Raw genomic sequence first — 22,815 nt, forward strand, 5'->3', positions numbered from 1 at the left:
GCCTTGATAGGCTTGAAACCTTGAAAGCTTGAAAAAGCTTTAGCCTTGAAAGCCTTGATAGGCTTGAAACCTTGAAAGCTTGAAAAGCTTTAGCCTTGAAAGCCTTGATAGGCTTGAAACCTTGAAAGCTTGAAAAGCTTTAGCCTTGAAAGCCTTGATAGGCTTGAAACCTTGAAAGCTTGAAAAAGCTTTAGCCTTGAAAGCCTTGATAGGCTTGAAACCTTGAAAGCTTGAAAAGCTTTAGCCTTGAAAGCCTTGATAGGCTTGAAACCTTGAAAGCTTGAAAAGCTTTAGCCTTGAAAGCCTTGATAGGCTTGAAACCTTGAAAGCTTGAAAAAGCTTTAGCCTTGAAAGCCTTGATAGGCTTGAAACCTTGAAAGCTTGAAAAGCTTTAGCCTTGAAAGCCTTGATAGGCTTGAAACCTTGAAAGCTTGAAAAGCTTTAGCCTTGAAAGCCTTGATAGGCTTGAAACCTTGAAAGCTTGAAAAAGCTTTAGCCTTGGAAGCCTTGATAGGCTTGAAACCTTGAAAGCTTGAAAAGCTTTAGCCTTGAAAGCCTTGATAGGCTTGAAACCTTGAAAGCTTGAAAAGCTTTAGCCTTGAAAGCCTTGATAGGCTTGAAACCTTGAAAGCTTGAAAAAGCTTTAGCCTTGAAAGCCTTGATAGGCTTGAAACCTTGAAAGCTTGAAAAGCTTTAGCCTTGAAAGCCTTGATAGGCTTGAAACCTTGAAAGCTTGAAAAGCTTTAGCCTTGAAAGCCTTGATACCTTGAAAGCTTGAAAAGCTTTACTTCCCACCGGTGTAGCCAGGTTATCAAGTTGTATTTACGAGTTTTAGTGTATTTAGCGTTTTCGATGTCCGAATTTATTTGAATTTTAAGCTTCACGAATAATGTTAATGATATGCCTACTACCCCCCGAGTTCTTTAGCATAATTTTAATTATGGTGGAGAACTAGATGCAATTGAAGCCCTAAATAATTTTTAAAGCATACACGAAGTATTCAATTAACAATCATGGTAAGCAAGCAAGCATATACAACATTTTTGTAACGGAAAGCTGCGAAATTTTATTGAATCACATGGTAAAAATTGACATATCATAATATTGGGGGGTGCAACGACACTACCCCCCGAGCGTCCTGGCAAATAAAGCAAATAGTAGCCTGATAATTTTCCTAAAAGCATGGCGATTACAACTAATAAATCGCTTTTATTTCCTGACCCTTAAGCCGAAGCCTACAGAAATACTACCCGGGTGAAGCTACTGGTAATACCTCTTTAAGTGCTGGGCGTTCCACGCCCGTGGTATGAGTCTTCCATCCATGTCTGTGAGGTGATAGGTACCTTCCCAAAGCACTGTTTTGATGATATATGGGCCTTCCCATTTTGCACCGAAGGCTCCATGAGCGGGAACCCTCATGTTAGGCATCATTTTTCTGAGAACTAGGTCTCCCGTTTTGAGGGGTCGAGCCCTTACTTTCTTATCAAAATATTTACGGGTCCTCTGTTGGTATGCAGCGAGTTTCAACTGAGCCGTATCCCGTACTTCTTCAATCAGATCTAAGTAAAGCCTGTGGTTGACCTCATTATTCTCAGGATCATAGTTATCCCTTCGAAAAGATCCTGCCCCAACTTCTACTGGGACCATGGCTTCACACCCGTATGTTAGGGTGAACGGGGTTTCGCCGGTGGTAGACCTTGGAGTGGTATTGTAAGACCACAACACCATGGGAAGTTCCTCCGGCCAGCATCCCTTTTTCTCTTCTAGTTTGGCTTTCAGGGTGTGCTTAATAATTTTGTTTATGGCCTCCGTTTGACCGTTGCTTTGAGGGTGGCACACCGCGGAGAAACCTTTCTTTATGCCAAGGTTTTCACAGAAATTCATCATTTCATTGCTGTCAAACTGTTTCCCATTGTCTGATATGAGCTTGTAGGGAACCCCGTATCGACAGACGATCGCGCGACAAACGAAGTCTACCAACTTCTTTGCAGTGATGGAAGCTAGGGGTTCAGCTTCAGCCCATTTAGTAAAGTAATCTACAGCCACGACTGCATATTTCACCCCTCCTTTCCCTTTTGGTAATTCACCAATCAGATCTATACCCCAAACAGCAAACGGCCAGGGGCTTGTCAGGGTCTTCAGGGGTACCGCGGGGCTCTTGTTTGTATTAGAGAACCTTTGGCAACTGTCACAGGCCCTGGCGAAGGCATGAGCATCCTTGTGGAGAGTAGGCCAGTAGTAGCCTTGACGGAGGATTTTGTGAGCGAGGGAGGCACCCCCCGAGTGATTCCCACAGATCCCCTCATGCACCTCGCGCATAATGTATTCGCATCTTATCCCAGCAACACACCTGAGGAGGGGCCGATTGAATCCCCTTTTGTAAAGAATCCCATCATAAATTACATATTGGGCTGCCTTGTATCTCAATTTCCTGGCCTCATCTTTATCTGTAGGCAGGGTTCCGTTGGCTATGTATTCATGGATTGGGGTTGTCCAGAGGTTAGTCTCATCAGCTTCAACATCCATGACTTCAATTTTGGGGATGCTAGGCTGATACTGGATTTCGAGGGGGATCACCCCGAGCATGTGTGCATCCCTCTGAGAACCTAATTTGGCTAAGGCATCGGCATCTGCGTTCTTAGACCTGGGTATCTGCTCTAGCTTGATTTCCCTGAATTTCCCGATTAGTTCCTGGGCATACCGCATATAGAGATCGGTGCGGGGACCCCTAGCTTGGAAGCCTCCTCGGATGTGCCAGACTACCAGCATAGAATCACTGTAAACATTCATGTTTTCCACTCTCATTTCCAAGGCCAGCTTCAGGCCAGCTATTAGGGCTTCATACTCCGCGTCGTTGTTAGTGGCATGGAAGTCGAAATGAATGGAGCTTTGCAGCTTATGGCCTTCCGGACTGACTAAGACAATGCCAGCCCCGGCCCCATTTCCGTTTACGGCCCCATCGACGTATAGGTTCCACCAAGGGGAACAATTCTCAGGTATGGCTACTGAAGACTGGGGTTCAGGTATGCATTCCATCCCTTCGACTTCAAAAGTGGGTGGAAATTCCAAGATGAAGTCAGCTAGCGCTTGCCCCTTTATTGCGGTTCTAGGCTTGTACTCTATGTCAAACTGGCCTAGCTCGACTGCCCATTTCATGATTCTTCCCGAGGCTTCCGGCTTGTGCAAGACCTGTCTGAGAGGGAAGGATGTTCGTACTTCAATCTTGTGAGCCTGAAAGTAAGGCCTTAGTTTGCGGGAAGCCAAAATTAGTGCATAGGCTAACTTCTCCATATTTGAGTAGCGGGTTTCAGCATCAAGTAATCTCTTGCTCACATAGTATACTGGCTGTTGGGCTTGCTCTTCCTCCTTGATGAGGACAGCGCTAATTGAGAACTTGGAAACCCCTAGGTAAAGGATCAAGGCTTCACCCTCCGTTGGCTTGGCCAACAATGGCGGGCTTCCGAGTTGCTCCTTCAGCTTCAGGAAAGCAGCCTCGCATTCTGTCGTCCATTCAAATTTCTGCCCCTTTTTTATGGCTGCAAAGAATTCTCTACATTTGTCTGAGGATTTTGAGATGAACCGGTTTAGGGCGGCGACTCGGCCTGTAAGGCATTGCACCTCCTTTACGTTCCTAGGCGACCTCATTTCAATTAAGGCCTTGATCTTCGCAGGGTTAGCTTCGATTCCCCTGTGATTGACAATGAAGCCCAAGAACTTGCCGGATTCAACCCCAAATACACATTTTTGGGGATTCAACTTCATCCTGTAATCCCTCAGTATGTCGAACATCTCTGACAAGTGTGTAACATGATCGTAAGCTTCCTTTGATTTTACCAACATGTCATCTACATACACTTCCATAGTTCTCCCAATCTGATCTTTAAACATCTTATTGACCAGCCTCTGATATGTAGCCCCAGCATTTAGTAACCCAAACGGCATGCCTATATAGCAGTAAAGCCCCCTGTCGGTGATGAAGGAGGTGTGTTCCTGATCTGGCTCGAACATGGGGATCTGATTGTAGCCCGAGTAGGCGTCCATGAAGCTTAACAGTGCATGCCCCGCAGTGGAATCCACCAACTGGTCAATTCGAGGGAGCGGGAAGCTGTCCTTAGGGCAAGCCTTGTTTAGATCGGTAAAGTCTATGCAAGTCCTCCATTTTCCGTTAGGTTTTTTCACCAACACTGGGTTCGCTAACCATGTGGGGTAAAAAGCTTCCTTCACTAGGCCTGCTTTCAATAGTCGGTCTACCTCTTCTTGAAGAGCGGTAGCCCTCTCCCCGCTAATTGGTCTTCTCTTCTGTCTAACTCCCTTCCTGTCTGGGTCAATATTGAGGTGGTGGCACATGACTTCTGGGTGAATCCCGATCATATCCGAATGGTTCCAAGCGAAGACGTCCAGATTATTCTTTAAGAACGCGGTCAGGGTTTCCCTTAGGTCCGGCCCCAATTGCTCCCCAATTTTTTAGTTCTTTAGTGGGGTCGGACTCATCCACCAAAATGGACAGGGTATCCCCAGCTGCTCCGGTCTTCACCTGGGTTTCCGGCATCCTTGGGTCGAGGTCGATCTCAACGGTAGCCTCTTTGTTGCCACCCTCTTGGGGTTGCGTACCCAGGATTTCATGAACGGGAAGCCGTGTTCGGTTTCCAAGTTGATAGGTTACCATAGCACTATTGAAGTCACAAGGTGCCTCGCACTCATTTTCTTGCATTTTATTTTGGGGCTGCTTTTGATGTTCCCCTTCAAAGTCGCTGTCAGTAGCATCTTCCACAATTCCTTCAACCAGGGTTTCAGCTGTATCAATATTCTTTGTTGGGAGTGCATCCGTGGGTGCAAGCCCTTCATGCACGGCATGCGAGGTTTCTAGATAAGGATCTTCCCCCGGGTGTTGCACGATAATCACCATGTTGCAGGTTGCTTTCACAAACTTTATTAAAACCCTTCCCTGAGCCTTGGTTTCGGGTTCCTCTTCAATATCCACCTGCCTATGACAGCTCTCTGGGATGTCTTCGTCCATTTGTTGGGCTTCTTTGCAGGCTTTTACTGCGGACCTCAGAGCCCTGCTATAACATTCCCGGGAGTCAGCTTGACATCCTCGTACACATCCTACCCCATTGGGGGTTGGGAACTTCATGGATAGGTGGTATATTGAGGTTACAATCCGCATGTCCCTTAAGATTGGCCTGCCCAGGATCCCGTTATAGGAGATGTCTTCGTTCACTACCATGAACTCTGCAACCTGAGTGACAGCCCGGGGTTCCACTCCAAGGGTGATCGGGAGTCTTACCCTTCCAACGATCTGGACAGCATTCCCTGTGAAACCATACAACTCATTATAGCAAGCCATCATATCTTTATCCGCCATTTTCATTCTTTGGTACGCACTGTAGGCCAAGATATTGACAGAGCTTCCGTTATCGACGAGAAGCCTGTGTACATTGACATTTCCGATCACGGCTGTTACCACCAGGGCATCGCTATGAGGATGGTGTACCGCGCGTGCATCCCCCTCAGTGAAGGTAATGTCCATAGTCTCCCCTTTAAACATTTTGGGAGGCCTTTCAGACAGATGGCACACATTGGTTAAGGGCGGCCCTCGGGCTTCCCGTACATATCTCTTCATAGCACTGCGTCCCTGGCCTCCCACGAAGGGTCCTCCGATGATCATTCGTACACTGCCAGCCCGGGTGTTACGGTTGGCTTCTTGGTTATTTGTCCTTTCAGCTCTCTTTTCCTTATATTTCTTAGCCTCTTGGGCTACAAACTCCGTCAGGTATCCTGTTCTGATAAGATCCTCTATGTGGTCTTTAAGATGAACACATTCCGCCGTGTCATGTCCGTTCAAATCGTGGAAAGCACAATATTTTCCCTGATCTTTCTTTCCAGGGGGTCCACTTCGAAAGGGCTTCCGGAAGAGTCTCGCCTTGTCTCCGACCTCAAAAATGTGATCTATAGAAGCCGTTAGTGGCGTGTATTCGTGGTACCTCGCTTCTCTTGCCTTTCTCATTGTCAACCTTGACTTGTCGAAGCCCTGCAAGCTGGTTGTGTTCACGGTAATGGGCGAGGTCTTGCCATCTCGGCTCGAGGATTTTTCACCAGCAGGCCTTACGTAGGGATTCCTCTTGTAGGTGTTCCTCCTATCGGGGCTGTAAGACCTATCCCTCTTGTTTTTCCAGCTGCTCCGGCTTTCAGATTTTGACTCCTTTTTCAACTTAGCTAAGGATTCCTCGATCACCTTATGGGGTTCAGCTCTAGCAAAGAAGTCCGCTAGGGTTTCAGGCTCTCGCCCTTGCAACTCCTTCCAAAAATCTGTTCCGGGCCTTACCCCCGCTATCAAGAAGTTCTTCAGGGTTTCCTTTGAAGTGGGTCTAACCCGGGGTACTTCTGCGTTGAAGCGCTTGAAATACTCTCTCAATGTCTCATGCTCCTTTTGCTTAATATTGGCCAGAGTGTTTGCAGGCGGGGCGTAAGTGACAGAAGCCCTGAATTGTCCCACAAACTGTTCGCACATTTTTCTCCAAGAGCTGATGGAATCAGCGGGAAGCCTCTTGAACCAGTGATGAGCGTCATCTCTGAGGGTTGCAGCCAACAAGCGACATTTTGTGAGGTCTGGAATCTGGTAGACCTCCATCTCAGTGTCGAACCGGCTAAGATACTCCACGGGGTCCGTGGTTCCGTTAAATCGCAGGTCGCCAACCCCCCGGTAGATACGAGGTAGGGGTGACTCCCTAACCTTCTTAGTAAAGGGTGACTTTACGGTAAGCTCGGCTTTCGACTTCTTATCGGCTTTTACCTTCTTTAGGGCTTCCAGCAGTTCTTCCATCTTGCATTTATCATCCCCACCATCAAGCGCAACCTCATAGTCACCATCCAGGGGCTGATCTTTCTTTTTGCTTACTTCATTATCATTGTGCGACCCTGAGCTTTCCTCATCGTCATGAATGGAGATAACCTTTGATGGCCTTTGGTTTTTGTCCTTTGACCGAGCTTCAGACACGGGCTTCTCCGGTCGTTGACTGGGAGGAGCCCTATGTTGCGAGCCTTCAGGTCCATCCCCGTTAGGGGCCTTGTTGCCAAGCCTGTGCCGCAAGTCTTGCTCGGTCAGTTTCCTCCCAAGGCGGTCGAACACACTAGCAGCCTGTGAGTGCTCTCTATCATCCATTTCGGGATTTGCTTCCTTCTCAGGGTTGCCACCTTCTTTCCTGCCGTCTTCTGCACCGAAATCTAGCTTGGTGGGAGTCACCTTGCTAGCCCTTTTTGACCTAGCTGACTTCCTTTTCAAGGAGGCAATCCTCCTACTCATTCTCTTCATCTTTGCCTTCATCTCCTCGCGGGTCAGTTCTCCGCTTGGAAGATCACTTTCATCTTGCGTAGCGCCTTCCGGCGTCTTGGGGTTTTCAGTATTTTCGGGAATTTCTGACATCTCTCCTCTCTAAGATCAGTAATCCCCTCCTTCTAGCGCCAAAAAGTGTTGTGAGAGGAATTGATACAACACCCCCAGAACCGTATAGCACAATTATAGGGATATCTATTACAACTACGAAAATTACGGCTAGCTCTTAGGGGCTACCGTTAACATAAACTAACAGAATTAGTGAGAAACAAGTGTGTTTAAGGGCTGAGCTTGCAAAGAACCAAACAACGAGGCCGGAATTATGGAATTCCGTCCTGCAATTGCCCGGAAATATCTGTCACAAAGGTTACACGTGCCTCTCTTTAGAGTGTAGAACTCGTGAATAATGATCCTCGTCCCCTTTGCAAGGTGCCTACATACCCTATATTTATAGGGATCAAGCCCATGTAGTTCTCGATTTAGGACTCTGAAGAGATAAGCTCTTATCCCCTCTAGTTTAGGATAAAGCAGCCTTCTTTCAGTAGTTATCCAGCGGTATCCCACTCCAAGTAGGTCACTTGAAGCCTTCATCTTCGGTATATATCCGAATATATGTGAATTATCTCCCCTTGATTGTAATTATCTCCATAATAACTGTATTTATCCCTTAATTCGTAGATAAATAACAGCTGATATACTTCCAATTCATCTCCAATTCGTCCTCCTAGAAACAAGGAAGAAGAGTCCTGCTTGGAGTCTGCCTGCCATTCTGCCCAAGCGGCGGAAGCCCTGCCAGCGGCATCCCCTAGCTGCAGCCCCATAACTGCAAGCCAAGATGCACTCAGCGGTAACCCCTAGCAGCGGTAACCCCTAAAGCGCCTTCAGGTGCAACCCCATTCTGATGGCAGCCTTCGTTATGCTTCCAGTGTAAGTCCATGTACCTTCTTGTGCGCATTCAATGATTCACCCAGCTATGGCGAAGCCCATTATCCTTAACCAAATGATTCCAATAAGCCCAAGTGAAGCCCAAATAATATGATGGGCTATAAAATAAGCCCAGGGAGATTTTATGGCACAACATAGGGTTTTAAAGAGATTTAGGGACTCGTTTGGCGAAGTGAAGATTAGTGGGACTTAATTGGGATATTGTGGAATTGAATTGGCCATTTACAATTTAATTAATTTTTAATTCGAGTTTAATCAATTAATTCGAATTATTAATTAATTGGTTAATTGTTATTTAATTATTAATTGAAATTTGCGAGAAATTTGAGAATTATCATTTTATTTGAAAAATTCTCGTTTAATTCAATTTTTAATTATAAAAATGGCTGGCCAATTTGTTATCGGTGAGACGAACTACAACGGATATTTGGACCCTGATTCCAGCTTAGAGAGATTCAGACCTTGGGTGAGGTTCCTGAATAGTCAAAGTTTAGTCAGCACGGCCATCACTGCTCATGCTGATTTACAGATTCGTCCACTCCAAGACTTCTACTCCTCTGCAATCAACACCACTCTCTTGGACAGCTACAGGGTTTCGGGAAATATTACTGGAGGTCGGAGCATTACCATTTCTGTTGATGATGTCAACAGAATACTTGGGTTTCCACGAAACAACTTTGCTGAGATTCCGACAGATGCTGAAATCACTCAATTCTTTCAAACCATTCTTTATCAGGGAGAAATACATCTACCAAGGATGCTGAAAGGGAACTTGAAACCTGAGTGGGATTTATTCTTCGACACACTGGCAAAGGTCTTTTCTCCAACCACTCGAAGTAACTTCAACATCATATCCTCCCTTCTTCAAATCATTGGATTCTGCATTGTTCACAATCGACAAATCAACTTTGGCAAGTTGATTCTTCAGTCGATTCTAAAGAAGTTGGGACCACTCAGTAGTCGATCAGTTGCACAGAATCCCAGGGTTGTCTGTTTTTACCCTCGGTTCTTAATGCTGTTTTTGAATGATAAGATGACGGACGCTGAGAAGAATGCATACTTCAACTCTCCAATTGCACCAACTCAGCGTGTCTGTACGAAGTTGATGAAAGCTCTGACAAACAAAAGAAAATATGAGAATCTTCCACTCATAGTGACTCCATACCTGATGGAGCAGATCAATGCTCAGCCACAACAACTTCATCAATTCCAAGTGGCTCAACCTCAACAACAACAGCCTCAACAAGCTCAACCAGAACAACAGCAACCACAACAACCAGAACCACTTCAAATACAACAACCAGAACAACACCAATCACCATATCAATCACCACATCAATCCCCATACCAATCACCACACCATTCCCCTCTACATCAAACACATCAATCACAATCATTTGAAGACGAACCTCAGGAATACAACTTCTTCGAAGCTCAACCGTCTTCATCTGAACCTCTACCACAACAACAACACACCCACTATATACCACAAACTCAATCAACCTCCCAACCTTTACCAGCTGACTCAACATCAAATCCAGAGTTGCAGTCCTTTCGACAGGACCTACAGGTAGCTCGGGTACTTTCTGACTTCTCATCTAATTTTAATGTTGATGCATCAGATTTTGTTGGTGACCTTGATTTTGTTTTCCAGACTACCAGCAATGAACCTGACAACACACAGGTTCATATCCAAGCTGATGAATTCATTCAACCAACTCTTTCTTCTGCAAACACTGCAATCAACACTACTACTCAACCTATTCGTAAGATTGCCAGAAAGAGAAGCTCAAGCAGTTTGACGAGTCAACCCGCAGCTCTGTCTTCCATTAAGAAGCCTAGGTTGGAAGCCCTGGAGACAACTGCAGCCTCATCCTTGCCTTCCCAAAAAGGCTTGGACTTGGAACAGGCAATGAAACAGTCTCTGGACTCATTCTCTCAACAGAATGAAGCCATTGAAGTTGACCGCTCTGCCACGGTACCCTGTACAGAGTCAAGCACTGCGCTAGCACTCACGCTAGTGCAAGACCAAACAAATACACAGGTTACTATGTTTACTGATTGCACAGATTTTCAAAACCAGTTTATCATGTATGAAAACTTTTCTGATCAAACTTTCTTTTCTGATCAGGCGGTACTTGGCAACGTGCAAGTAAACTTGCCCTCACAGGCTTCCGGAGGACAATTTGTTCCTCCACTACCTTTGAACCCATCTCAGGGGGCATTGGTAGTTTATACAGGTACAGCTGGAAGAGTGCAAACAATGAGTGATGAAAGGCAAACACCGAGCGATACACATGCACGTGAGGCTAGTGAAACAGCTATGAGTGTACGTGAGGTGAGTGCACACACTGACCCGGCTCTGTTTGAGGAACAAATGTCTAAGCTTAGAGCTGAATTAGCCCGGATGATAGCTGAAAATGAGAGGCTAAAGGGTGCACAGTTGGTGACCCTAGAGAAGAAAGCTGATGAAAGGCCATCCAGTTCTTCCAGGGATGAGCTTAAAGGAGAAATTCATGAGTTGACTGTCGAGATGAGATCTAATCATGCACTGTATATGTCAAAATTTGATGATATCGACAGAAAGCTGGATCAACTCCTAAAGAACTCAAAGTTAGATGCTGATACCTCCAGAGAGGATCCCTCAACTAAGGGGGAGAATAGAGGAGATAAAGGAGATGGAGACAAAGGTGACAGGGATGACAAGGGAAATAGTTCAAATCAAAGAAACAAAGGCAATACTTCTGAATCTGCTCCTGACAATTCTGAAAAGTCAAAAGGCAAAGAACCGTTACATCAATCTGATGATGTCTTCAATTCTGATAATTATGATGACTTTCCACAAGACATGGATGATGATGACGTCTTCGATGCTACATACCGTCAAGCAGAGGAAGAAGGCAAATTTGAGGAGAACTATTTATTCCAAGATGAAGAACCTGTTGATCCTGAACACGAAGAAAATGTCCGGAAGTTTAAAGCTGAGAATGAAGCTAGGAAGCGTAAGCTTCGAGATTACCAGAAACTTCTAGAGGACAAGTTGATAACTGAAGAGCAAATCAAGATAGAGAAACAGAAAATCTATGATGCTGCGTGCAAGCAGAAGAATCTTGATATAAAAAGGAAAGTTGGAAAAAGCTGGGACATCGCAAAGAGGATTTTCAATGGACCTCAAAGGGAGCCTTTCAATGACAGAAAGTTCTTATCTCTGATCTACGATCTTCGAGAGGTAAACCCTGATGAGGATATCTTTATGCATGCCTTCGCTTTAGAAATTGATTACTTGACTGTTGGAGTCAATAACTTGCTAGAACAGTGGGAGCTGATTGTATATACACGGAGAAATGGTTCATTCAGATTATCTGTTGAATTACTTAAATCATTCTCTGTGTCTGAGCTCTGGGTACTTCGCAATAAGGTAAAGCGATGCTCCAACCTGAACGAACTCCTTCGTGATAAGCTGTTGGATTGTGCTGTCTTCAACAGTCCACAGGTTGTCAAGAATCCATATTGTGTAAAGTTCGTTCACAAGGAGCTCTTAAACACTGTCTATCTGAATGAAGAGGCTTTACCAAAGTATCGTGCTAAGCAACTGGCTCTAGCATCCACTCTACTTCGAACCAAGGGCTTCGCTTCTAAAGCTAAGTCTGATGCTGATGATGTGATTCTAGCTTACTGCACCCGAAGGAATATTTCTCAATATTTCCGGAGGATGAAGAATGTTACAAAGGCTCAGCCATCGGACTTCCAGGAAGACCCTGTAGAGATGGAAGTGTTACATCAACTGGCTCTGGCACGGGAACGTAAGAAGCGTGGTGAGTCCACTACATCAGAAGTGCCAACCAGAGAAGAACCATCAACTCCTGTCCTTCACAGTTCAGATATCGAAGAAGGAGAAGTTGATCTTTAGATTTGATAAGGAATTTGTAATATATGTTCAGTAAGAACATCCTTATGTAATCTAATGTACTTGTTTGAATTCTGGTGAATGTTTAATGAAATACCAGAAACTTTTTGCTATTTACAATTCATGTTTAATCCTTTGTCTTATCAGTTAGTTGAGTTATCCTCTCGATAATTTGCATGTTATGTTAACAAACAAATAGGGGGAGATTGAAAGGCATATGTTTAGCCTATTTGTATTTAAGAGTATCAACTCAACTCTGATAAGAAAGAAAGTAAATTAGCAAGCACTATTGAAGGAATCCATACGAAGAACGTCAAGTGATTTATTAAAATCATATGTCTGAAGAATTTCAGGATGCTGCTGCACACCACTGAAAGAAGTTCATTAATATGTTCAAGCCTCAGTGTACAAATAATATTTTGTAGCACGTCCAGAAGTCCAGAAGGTATAAAGTTTTAATACTTTATTTATTCAGAAGATTCCAAACTATTTCTACTTATGAAGAAGAACTACGAAGACAAAGACTCGATGAACAAGCCACTTCACAAATGTTTAATTGATAAAGAATATTTGATTCAGCTAGATACAGATGAACCAGACAGTACATTTGTGTGTCAGCTACTCAGATTAAATATTCTGCATCAACAATAGGTGGTCGTTCAATCAAGACAAAGAATCAGATCTTTTAAAAGGGAGTCAGAAGACCTGCTGCTGAAGAAGTGCTCAATATAATTATTCTTTTAATTAATTCACATCTCAAAATAATTATATAAGTTATGTAATTTATTTATTAAATTAATTCACACTCGAATTAATTTAATTTATGAATTTATATAATTAATATAATTAAGTGGATAATTATTGGATTAATTATATAAGAAAAATCATTGTTTATATGCTTTTTGGGCACGGTATGACAATCTAATTGATTGTCATACCGCACCATGACTTGTGCCTATGTCAGACGGCATGACAAACCATTTGGTTTGTCATACCGAATGATTAAGGCATGACAATGGTGATTGTCATACCGAAATCACAAGGTATGACAATCCCTTGGATTGTCATACCGTTTGTCATACCACATGAAGACTTAGCCACCAAGTTTCGATTGTCATACCTTCCCACTGATTGTCATACCGTTTGTCATACGGATGTCATACCTATTCAAAGACAGCATGACAATGCTTGTAATTGTCATACCTTCCCTTGTATTGTCATTCTGATTGTCATACCTTCCTTTAGATTGTCATACCTTCTCACTTGTGCCATGACAATGCTTCTAATTGTCATACCTTTTGTCATAGCACTTGTGTAATTGTCATAGAGCTTCCTAAGGGTTGTCATGCCTAGCTTTGTCATATTAGTTCAATGGTTTGCCTATATATATGGCTTCACCACTTCATTTGTTCTTGTTCATTGCATTGTAAAGCTTTCAAGTTGTGCTAAACTTGCTATTGTTTAATCCACAGTTTTCTGTGCTTTGATCACTCGGTTGTTTTAATCCGCTAAGTTAGAATACTTCCTGTCAAATTTATTCTACGAACTAGTGGACTTTAAAACGAACCATATTAATTATATAACGACTTAAAAATTATAATATTAATTAATTTAAATCTGATTAACAAGTTAAACTCCAATCAGATTATTCCGCCGCGATTATTTTGTGACGATTGTATTCAACCCCCCCTTCTACAATCGTATCTGGACCTAACAGCTTCTATTTCTCCAGCTTGACCAACTCATCAGTTGTCCTCTTCTCATCCACCATTTTCTGTAATTCCTGAAGCTTAGCTTTGCTAGCCTCATGTTGAGCTTTAAACATTCTGACCCTTTCCAAGTGCTCAGGGTCCACAGTCTGATCTTCATTGAAGATAAAGCTTTCCTCGAAATGACCTTCTTCCTCAGCTTCAAAATAAGCAGCATCAAATGCATCATCATCATTAACATCTTCAGGAATGTTGTCATAATCCTGATTAGTGAAGATGTTCTCGGATTCAGGCATTTTGCCTTTAGACTTGTCATAACTTTTGTCAGCTGCTGAAGAATCTCTTCCACTTGCTCCATCTCCACCCTTATCACTCCTATCAGCATCTCCATCCTTATTACTCCTATCAGCAGCATCAGCATTGCTGTGATCATCTTTGTCTTCCTCATCTTCCTTATCCTTCTCCCCCTTAGTTGAGGGATCCTCTGGAGTAGACTGAGATGTAGACGGATTAATCTTCAAGTGTTGAACAACTTGAGCCAAAGTTTGCTCCAAGTTGTCAAGCTTTGTCATACAGAGCTCCTGGTTTTTATTAAACTTGTCCATCCTAGAGTGAATACCCTTGACATGATCGTCCAATTCCTTTTTCAGAGAAGTAAAGGAAGAATCAGCAACTTTCTCCTGTAGAGTCACCAGCTCTCCACTTCTGAATCTAGGATTCTCAGCATTCAACCTTTCAATTTCAGCTTTCAGAGCAGCCATTTGTTCTTGTAACAGATCTGTGTTGGTGTGTGCACTCACCTCACGAACACTCAAAGATATATCACTATCCTCTCGTGCATGTGTTTCGCTCGGTGTTTGCCTGATTTCACTCGTGTTTGTCACACCGTCACCAGTACCTGTATAAACAACCATAGTTCCCTGAGATGGGACTGTAGGATGTGAAGGAACAAATTGTCCTTCTGATGCCTGTGAAGGCAGATGTACTTGCAGGTTGCCAAGTAGAACCTGATGCAAAAAGAAAGAGTGATCAGAAAAGTTTGCATATGACATGTTTTGAAAATCTGTGCTCTCTCTAAGTGAAGAATCATAAGACAAAGGTTTAGTGTTTACTAGCGTGAGTGCTAGTTGTGTGCTTGACTCTTTATAGGATACCGCGGTCGGACGGCCAATTTCAATAAACGCATTCTGTGGAGAGAATGAATCTAGAGACTGTATATTTACCATTTCAGTGTCCAAATCCTTTTGGGAGGAAATGGGTGCGGCTGCAGTTGTCTCTGGTTCTGCCACCTTTTGCTTCTTATGAGACAGAGCTGCGGGATCTCTCAGAATTGCACTCCCACTCCATTTCCGGGCTACCTTTCTAACAACTGGTGTCGTAGTAGTGTTGGTTGATGTGTTTGACGAAGAATCAATTGTTGAAATGGAAACGTCAGCTTGGTTATGAACCTGGGTGTTTTCAGGTTCATTGCTCGGAGTCTGGAAATCAAATCCAATGTCACAATCAAAATCTGCAATATCAATAATAAAAGTATCAGTGAGATTAGAAAGTACCTGAGCTACCTGTAAGTCAGTCCTGAAGTCCTATAACTCTGGATTGATAGCAGAATCAGCAGGAAGAGGTTGAGAGGTAGATTGTGGTTGGGGAATGTTATGTGTATGTGTAGGTGAAGGTATAGGTTCAGGTTGAGAGGGAAAGATGGATGCTTGTTGGTCAGGGAAGAAGTTGTAATGTGGAGGGGATTGGTTTTGAGATTGGTGAGGAGAGTTGTATGATGATTGGTGGGGTGATTGATATGGTGAGTTGTAAGGAGGGTTGTAGGGAGAGTAATGCGAGGATTGGCTGAAGGATTGGTAATCTTGGAGGACTTGAAGTGGTTGGAAGTTTTGTGGAGGTGATTGTTGTTGTGGTTGTTCTTCTTGAATTTCAGGTTGAGCCGGTTGCTGTTGATCAGGATGATATTGTTGTTGTTGTAGAGGTTCAGGAACTTGAACAGGCTGAAGGGGAACATTAAACTGTTCCAGCATGAAGGGTGTCACAACAAGAGGCACATTCTCATGCTTCTTCTGATTAGCAAGCCTGGATTGAATCTTGGTGCAAGTCCTTAGAATAGGCACCACAGTAGAGTCAACGTACATGCTCCTATCTGCATCATTGATTTTATCATTTAAGAACAGCATTAAGAACCTTGGATAGTGGCACTCAACTTTTTCATCGTCATGAATGGATCTCTGAGTGACAGAACCCATTTTTCTGATAATCTCCTTGAGTAATATCTTCCCGAAGTTGATTCGATGATTATAGGCTACAGAGAATCCAAAGATTTGTAGCATAAAAGATATGTTGTGAAAATTCTGCCTTGTTGTCGGAGCAAATACCTTAGCCAAGGTATCGAAGAAGACATCCCATTCAGCCTTCAATTTACTCTTAGACATTTTCGGAAGAAAAATCTGTCCCTGATAGTGGATGTCTTGGAAGAATTGTGTAATCTCTTCACTGGTTGGTTCCACTTGAAAGTTGTCCCTCGGAAACCCTAGAATCCATTTAACATCATCAACAGTGATGACAATTCTTCGTCCATTTGGCAGATCACCTATCAACTTATAGTTCTCGAGAGTTGTAGAGTTGACGGCATTGGAATAGAAGTCGTACAGGGGTTGCACTTGGATCGGAATATCAACAGTTAATGCAGTACTGACGAGACTTTGCTTAGTCAGAAATCTGATCCACTTCTTGAATCTATCAGAGCAATCTTCAGGATTCAGATTAGCACAGTAATTGGTCTCAGCAATCTCAAATTCTCCGACCATTTTTTTTAATAATTAAAAATTGAATTAAGCGAGAATTTTTCAAATAAAATGTTAATTCTCGAATGTCTCACAAAGTTCAATTAATAATTAAATTTGATTAATTAATTAATAATTCGAAAAATTAGAATAATATTGAATTAAAATTTAATTAATGGGTTAAATGGCTTTTAGGTCACCCAACTCGATACTAACTTTCAGTTGGGTCATCCAACTCAAAAAGCTATCAGTCAACTCACTATTCTCGTAAGAAATTTCAAACATGTCACTTGCCGTTACTAACGTTAAAAAATGGATGGAAAGCTGAGTGAGCAATCTGATGTGGCGTGGACTTCATCTAAAAATTACACCCGACCAGCCCAATTGATATAACCTAATTAATCTCCTCCCCTTTTATGCCTTTTCATCTTCTCCACAACACTTCACCACCATTACCGACGGTGATGGTTTTGTCTCCCTCCATCGAGCTCATACGCAACTATATACCCACAAACTCCTCTCCATCTCTTAGTAAACCTTTCGCCCTTGCCACATGTTCTTCCACTCCGGCCACCGCCATCGCTGTGGCGGTGAGACTTCAATGCAAACCTCGCAAACCACACACACCCATCACACCATCATCCACCTTTTTGTATCTCATTTTCTCTTCCTCTCCACCTCGTATCATATCTCCCTTCGAGCCACGGTGGATTACCCACCGGTGTCGACACACGCATATATACAACCCAAACTCATCGGTATCCATTGCAATATACAGGAACTCATCAACAACATCACGAATCAAAGCAAACTCCTCCTAGATTCTGCAACACCTAATCCAGTTTGAACCATCTCTGAAGTTAGGTCTACAATTAGAAGTTGATTTCTAGTGTTGAAAGTTAGGTTTTCATTGTTAGGGTTATAAGGGGTGGGTTGTGGGTCGGATTTGCAACTGGGTGGTTAATTATTGATGTGGTAGGTGATATGTCACCTGATGTGGCAACAATAGACGGAGTTCCGTTTATTGTCAACGCCACTTAACGGTTGTGAAACTTTTATCGTGTATGATGACTAGATTGAATATTATTCTTTGATTGGTGACCTCATTGAAAGTTTTTTGAGTTGGATGACCCAACTGAAAGTTAGTATCTAGTTAAGTGACGTAAATGCCATTTAACCCTTTAATTAATTTAAATGGCACTTCCAAATCAAATAATCCAAACTCCAAATAACCCACACTTAGCCAAACGTGTCCTTAGGCTTAAATAATTTAAACAACCAAACAAGGCCTTAATTGAGAAAATCCCCAATATAAATCAAGAACCCTAAATCAAACACAAAGCACTCGGTTTCTTAATCCAACAGCACAGATGAAGACACAGGTTCGTATACTCAAGAACACACAGAAGCCGAGAAAAAACGCGCACAAATCAGACTAAAAACGGGCAGCAGTTCGACCGGTTTTTCGATTAAAATCGAGTAACTAGCAAGCAACGAAGGCTTGAAATCGAGATCACATCAAGTTTTTAAGTTGAAAACTTGAAAAACTGATAACAATGGAGTGTGTGCGTATATGATCGTGTGTATGTATATGATGAAGATGAAGTAGTGGGCAAGACAATGAGATTGTCTTGCACGATTGTCTTAAGGGGAGTATATATATGTTACACAATAAGACAACGAGGGATGGGAGTCTCGGTAAGACAATTTGAATTGTCTTGTCGAGAATTGAGAAGGTAGTGTAAAGTAAGTCAGTAAGACAATGTGATTGTCTTACTAAACCACGCGGAGAAGCATATCAAACTCGGTAAGACAAAGTAATTGTCTTGCCGAGACACTTACCTGTCTCGCTCAGTAAGACAATCGATTGTCTTACCGAACCGAAAACAAATATATATATATATATATATATATATGTATATATATATAGGGGTTTGTTCAAATACAAACCAACTTTATCATAAAAACCTAAAAACCAATTTCAAAACTAAACAAATATCCCCCCAAACTCTTAAAAACTAACAATATCACCCCCCCTAGCTTTGCCATCAACTTCCCCAAACTTACACTTTCCACCCCGCCACGTCACCACGCCACGTCAGCGCAGGGGGTCCCCCACTGCTGACGTGGCACTGCCATGTCAGCACTGGGTCACACCCACTGCTGACGTGGCAGTGCCACGTCATCTGCCACATCAGCACCTGCTGACGTGGCACTGCCACGTCATCTGCCACGTCAGCAGTGGGCTGACCCAGTGCTGACGTGGCAGCTGATGTGGCAGTGCCACGTCAGTAGGTGCTGACGTGGCAGATGATGTCAGCAGTGGGCCCCCCCGAAAATTAAAAAAAAAAATAAAAAATAAAAAGATTGGAGTGCTCATAGCAAAAATGGGAGTGGAAATAGTGGTTTTTAGGTTTGTATGAGAGTGTGGTTTGTAGTGGAATAAGCCCCTATATATATATATATATATGATTTTTGATTAATTTTAAAAGATAAAACATTTTGCAAATAAAATCAAAAATCTATAATAAAATAATATTATATATTACACAAATATTTTGTAAATTTCAACTTTAATTAAATATAAATACTTATGAATTTAACTTTAATTCAGTAAAATGAATTAACTTAAATTCAAATATTTATGCTTAATTAATTTTAAAAAATACAAAATAAATACAAATAATTATCTAAATGCTTAGAGAATATTACAGGGGAGTATATGAGCACTTAGAAAATTACAGACTAATATACAAGCATGCATAACTACTCAGAATATTATCAGATAATATACAGAATATCATATAAAATCTAATAATATAGATATAATTACACAGAAAATTCACAAAAATATATAAAAACATATAATGCATATGAAAAATATATACAAGTGAACTATGTCATATTTAACATCCCTAACTCACAAGCCAGCTTAGATCCAGTGGTTTCATCCAGTGGTTTCGTGAAGATGTCAGCAATTTGCTCAGTCGTGGGTACAAAATGTAACACCACTGTACCATTCATGACATGTTCTCGAATGAAATGAAACCTGATATCAATGTGCTTCGTTCTTGAATGTTGAACCGGATTGTTGGAAATGGCTATGGCACTTGTATTATCATAAAATATGGGAATTTTGTTTACTACAACACCATAATCATTCAGTTGATTCTTGATCCACAAGATCTGAGCACAGCAGCTCCCAGCAGCTATATACTCAGCTTCAGCAGTAGAATTAGACACGGAGTGCTGCTTCTTGCTATACCAGGAAACCAACCGACGTCCTAGAAATTGACAGCTTCCAGACGTATTCTTCCTATCAATCCTGCATCCTGCATAATCAGAATCTGTATAGCCAGTTAAGTCAAAATCAGTATTCTTAGGGTACCAAATACCTAATCCAGGTGTACCCTTAAGATATCTAAAGATTCTTTTGATGGCTATAAGATGTGATTCTTTAGGATCAGCTTGGAACCTAGCACACAAACATGTTGCAAACATGATATCTGGTCTACTTGAAGTAATATAAAGTAAGGAGCCAATCATACCTCGATAGCTTGTGATATCAACTTTCTTACCAGATTTATCCTGGTCAAGCTTTGTGGCAGTGGCCATGAGTGTCTTTGCCGGTGAAGAGTCTTCTAGATTGTACTTTTGAAGAAGATCTCTGACATACTTGGATTGGCAAATGAATATTCCATCTTCCTTTTGGCTTACTTGAAGACCAAGGAAGTAGGATAGCTCACCCATCATACTCATCTCATAGTTACTCTGCATCAACTTAGCAAATCTCTTGCACAAGTTATCGTTAGTAGAACCAAATATAATATCATCAACATATATTTGTACAAATATCATATCTTTATCATGCAATTTGTAAAAGAGAGTTTTGTCTATGACACCTCTAGTAAAATTGTTTTCAATTAAAAACTCAGAGAGACTGTCATACCATGTCCTTGGTGACTGCTTGAGTCCATAGACAGCTTTGAATAGGAAGTATACAAAATCAGAAAATTCCGGATTTTCAAAGCCAGGAGGTTGTTCCAGATATACTTCTTCTTCCAGCTTTCCATTCAGAAATGCACTTTTCACATCCATTTTATAAACCTTGAAGTTGGAGTGTGCAGCAAATGCAAGAAATATTCTGATGGCTTCAAGACGAGCAACTGGAGCATAGGTTTCATCGTAATCAATTCCTTCTTCTTGTGAATAACCTTTTGCAACCAGTCTGGCTTTGTTTTTCACAACAATTCCATCACCATCTAACTTGTTACGGAAGACCCATCTAGCTCCAATTATTGATTTTCCTTTTGGCCTTGGAACCAGGGCCCAGACTTCTTGTCTCTCAAATTGATTGAGTTCTTCTTGCATGGCAAGAACCCAATCAGGATCAGCAAGTGCTTCATCTATTTTCTTTGGTTCCAATTGTGATAGAAAACCAGAGAATAGACATTCATTTGTCGTAGCACTTCTAGTCTTGACACCAGCATCAGGATCACCAATAATTAAATCAAAGGGATGATCTATGCTCCAAATCCTTTCCCTTGGAAGATGTGTCCTTGATGATTCAGCAGTATTATCATTAAGCTGAATTGTGTGACTAGTTGATCCATCAGCTCCCCCTAAGTTGTTGCTAGGTTGACTTGATGATCCACCACTAGCATTAGTGGAATCTCCAGTGTTTCCACCATTTCCTCCACCATTGCCTGGATCATCACCATCATTGTTGTCATCTCCTGTTGCAACCTCAGGTGGCATATCATCATCTGAATCAGAATCTGGATAGTTGTCAAACTTTAGAGACTCAGATGGATCAGCAGATTGTAGACTTGGAAGTTTAGTGTCATCAAATGTAACATTGACACTAACTTTCACTGACAGAGTGTCAATCAAAAAAACTCTATAAGCAATTTTGGTATAACCAACAAAGATTGCTTCATATGCCTTTGGCTCAAACTTACTTAAATTCTCTTCACCATCTTTAAGAACAAAGCATTTGGCTCCAAAGACATGAAGATGTTTGACATATGGTTTCTTGTTGTTATACAGCTGAAAGGGAGTTTTCATGTGATCCTTATTGATCAAGGTTCTATTCTGAGTGTAACAGGCAGTGCTCACAGCTTCAGCCCAAAAGTACAGAGGAAGCTTTGCTTCAGCAATCATTGTTCTAGCAGCTTCAATCAGTGTACGATTCTTTCTTTCGACGACTCCATTCTGTTGTGGAGTCCTTGGTGCTGAGTACTATTTGTTGATTCCCTTGTCAGAGTAAAAGTTGATTAAGGTTTGATTCTTGAACTCAGTTCCATTATCTGACCTTATTGCTTTTACAGGAACACCCTTTTCCAACTCAACTTGCTTGATATGATCAATTACTGTCAGGGGAGTTTCATCCTTGGAAGCTAGGAAGTAAACCCAAGTAAATTTTGAGAAGTCATCCACAATGACCAAAGCATATCTTCCTCCATCAATTGACATAATATTCACTGGGCCAAATAAATCCATGTGCAAAAGATGCAATGGTTCAATGATACTATTGATGGTCTTGCTTTTGTGAGATGCTCTCTTCGCTTTTCCTTTCTGACAAGCTTCACAGAGATCATCAGATGTAAATTCCAGGGAAGGCAAACCTCTCACCAAATCTCTCTTGACCAGAGAGTTTATAGTTTTGAAGTTGAGGTGTGAGAGTTTCTTATGCCATAACTGACTATCTTCAGCAGATGCTTTTGCATAGAAACATTGATATTCATTTCCTGGTCCAGTGGATAGATCAGCTACGAATATGTTGCCTTTCCTGATGCCACATAGTGAAGGACGTTTATCCTTGGTATATTTGATTATACATATTTCCTTTTCAAAGTGAACATAATAACCCTTGTCACAACACTGGCTGACACTAAGGAGATTATTCTTCTATGATGATCCTTCCAATTTGTACTTGCCATATCCAACAGTACGACCCTTGCTATTATCAGCAAAAGTTACTGTAGGTCCAGTTGCCTCTCTCACTTCAGTCAGCAGGGATCTATTGCCAGTCATGTGCCTTGACGCTCCACTGTCAAGCACCCAAACAACTCGAACAACTCCACTGGCACCCTGAAAGCTTCCAGCAGGAGGAGGTGAAGATGATCCAGTATT

This window comes from Daucus carota, chromosome 3 (assembly GCF_001625215.2).
Source record: "Daucus carota subsp. sativus chromosome 3, DH1 v3.0, whole genome shotgun sequence".
NCBI lineage: Eukaryota > Viridiplantae > Streptophyta > Magnoliopsida > Apiales > Apiaceae > Daucus > Daucus carota.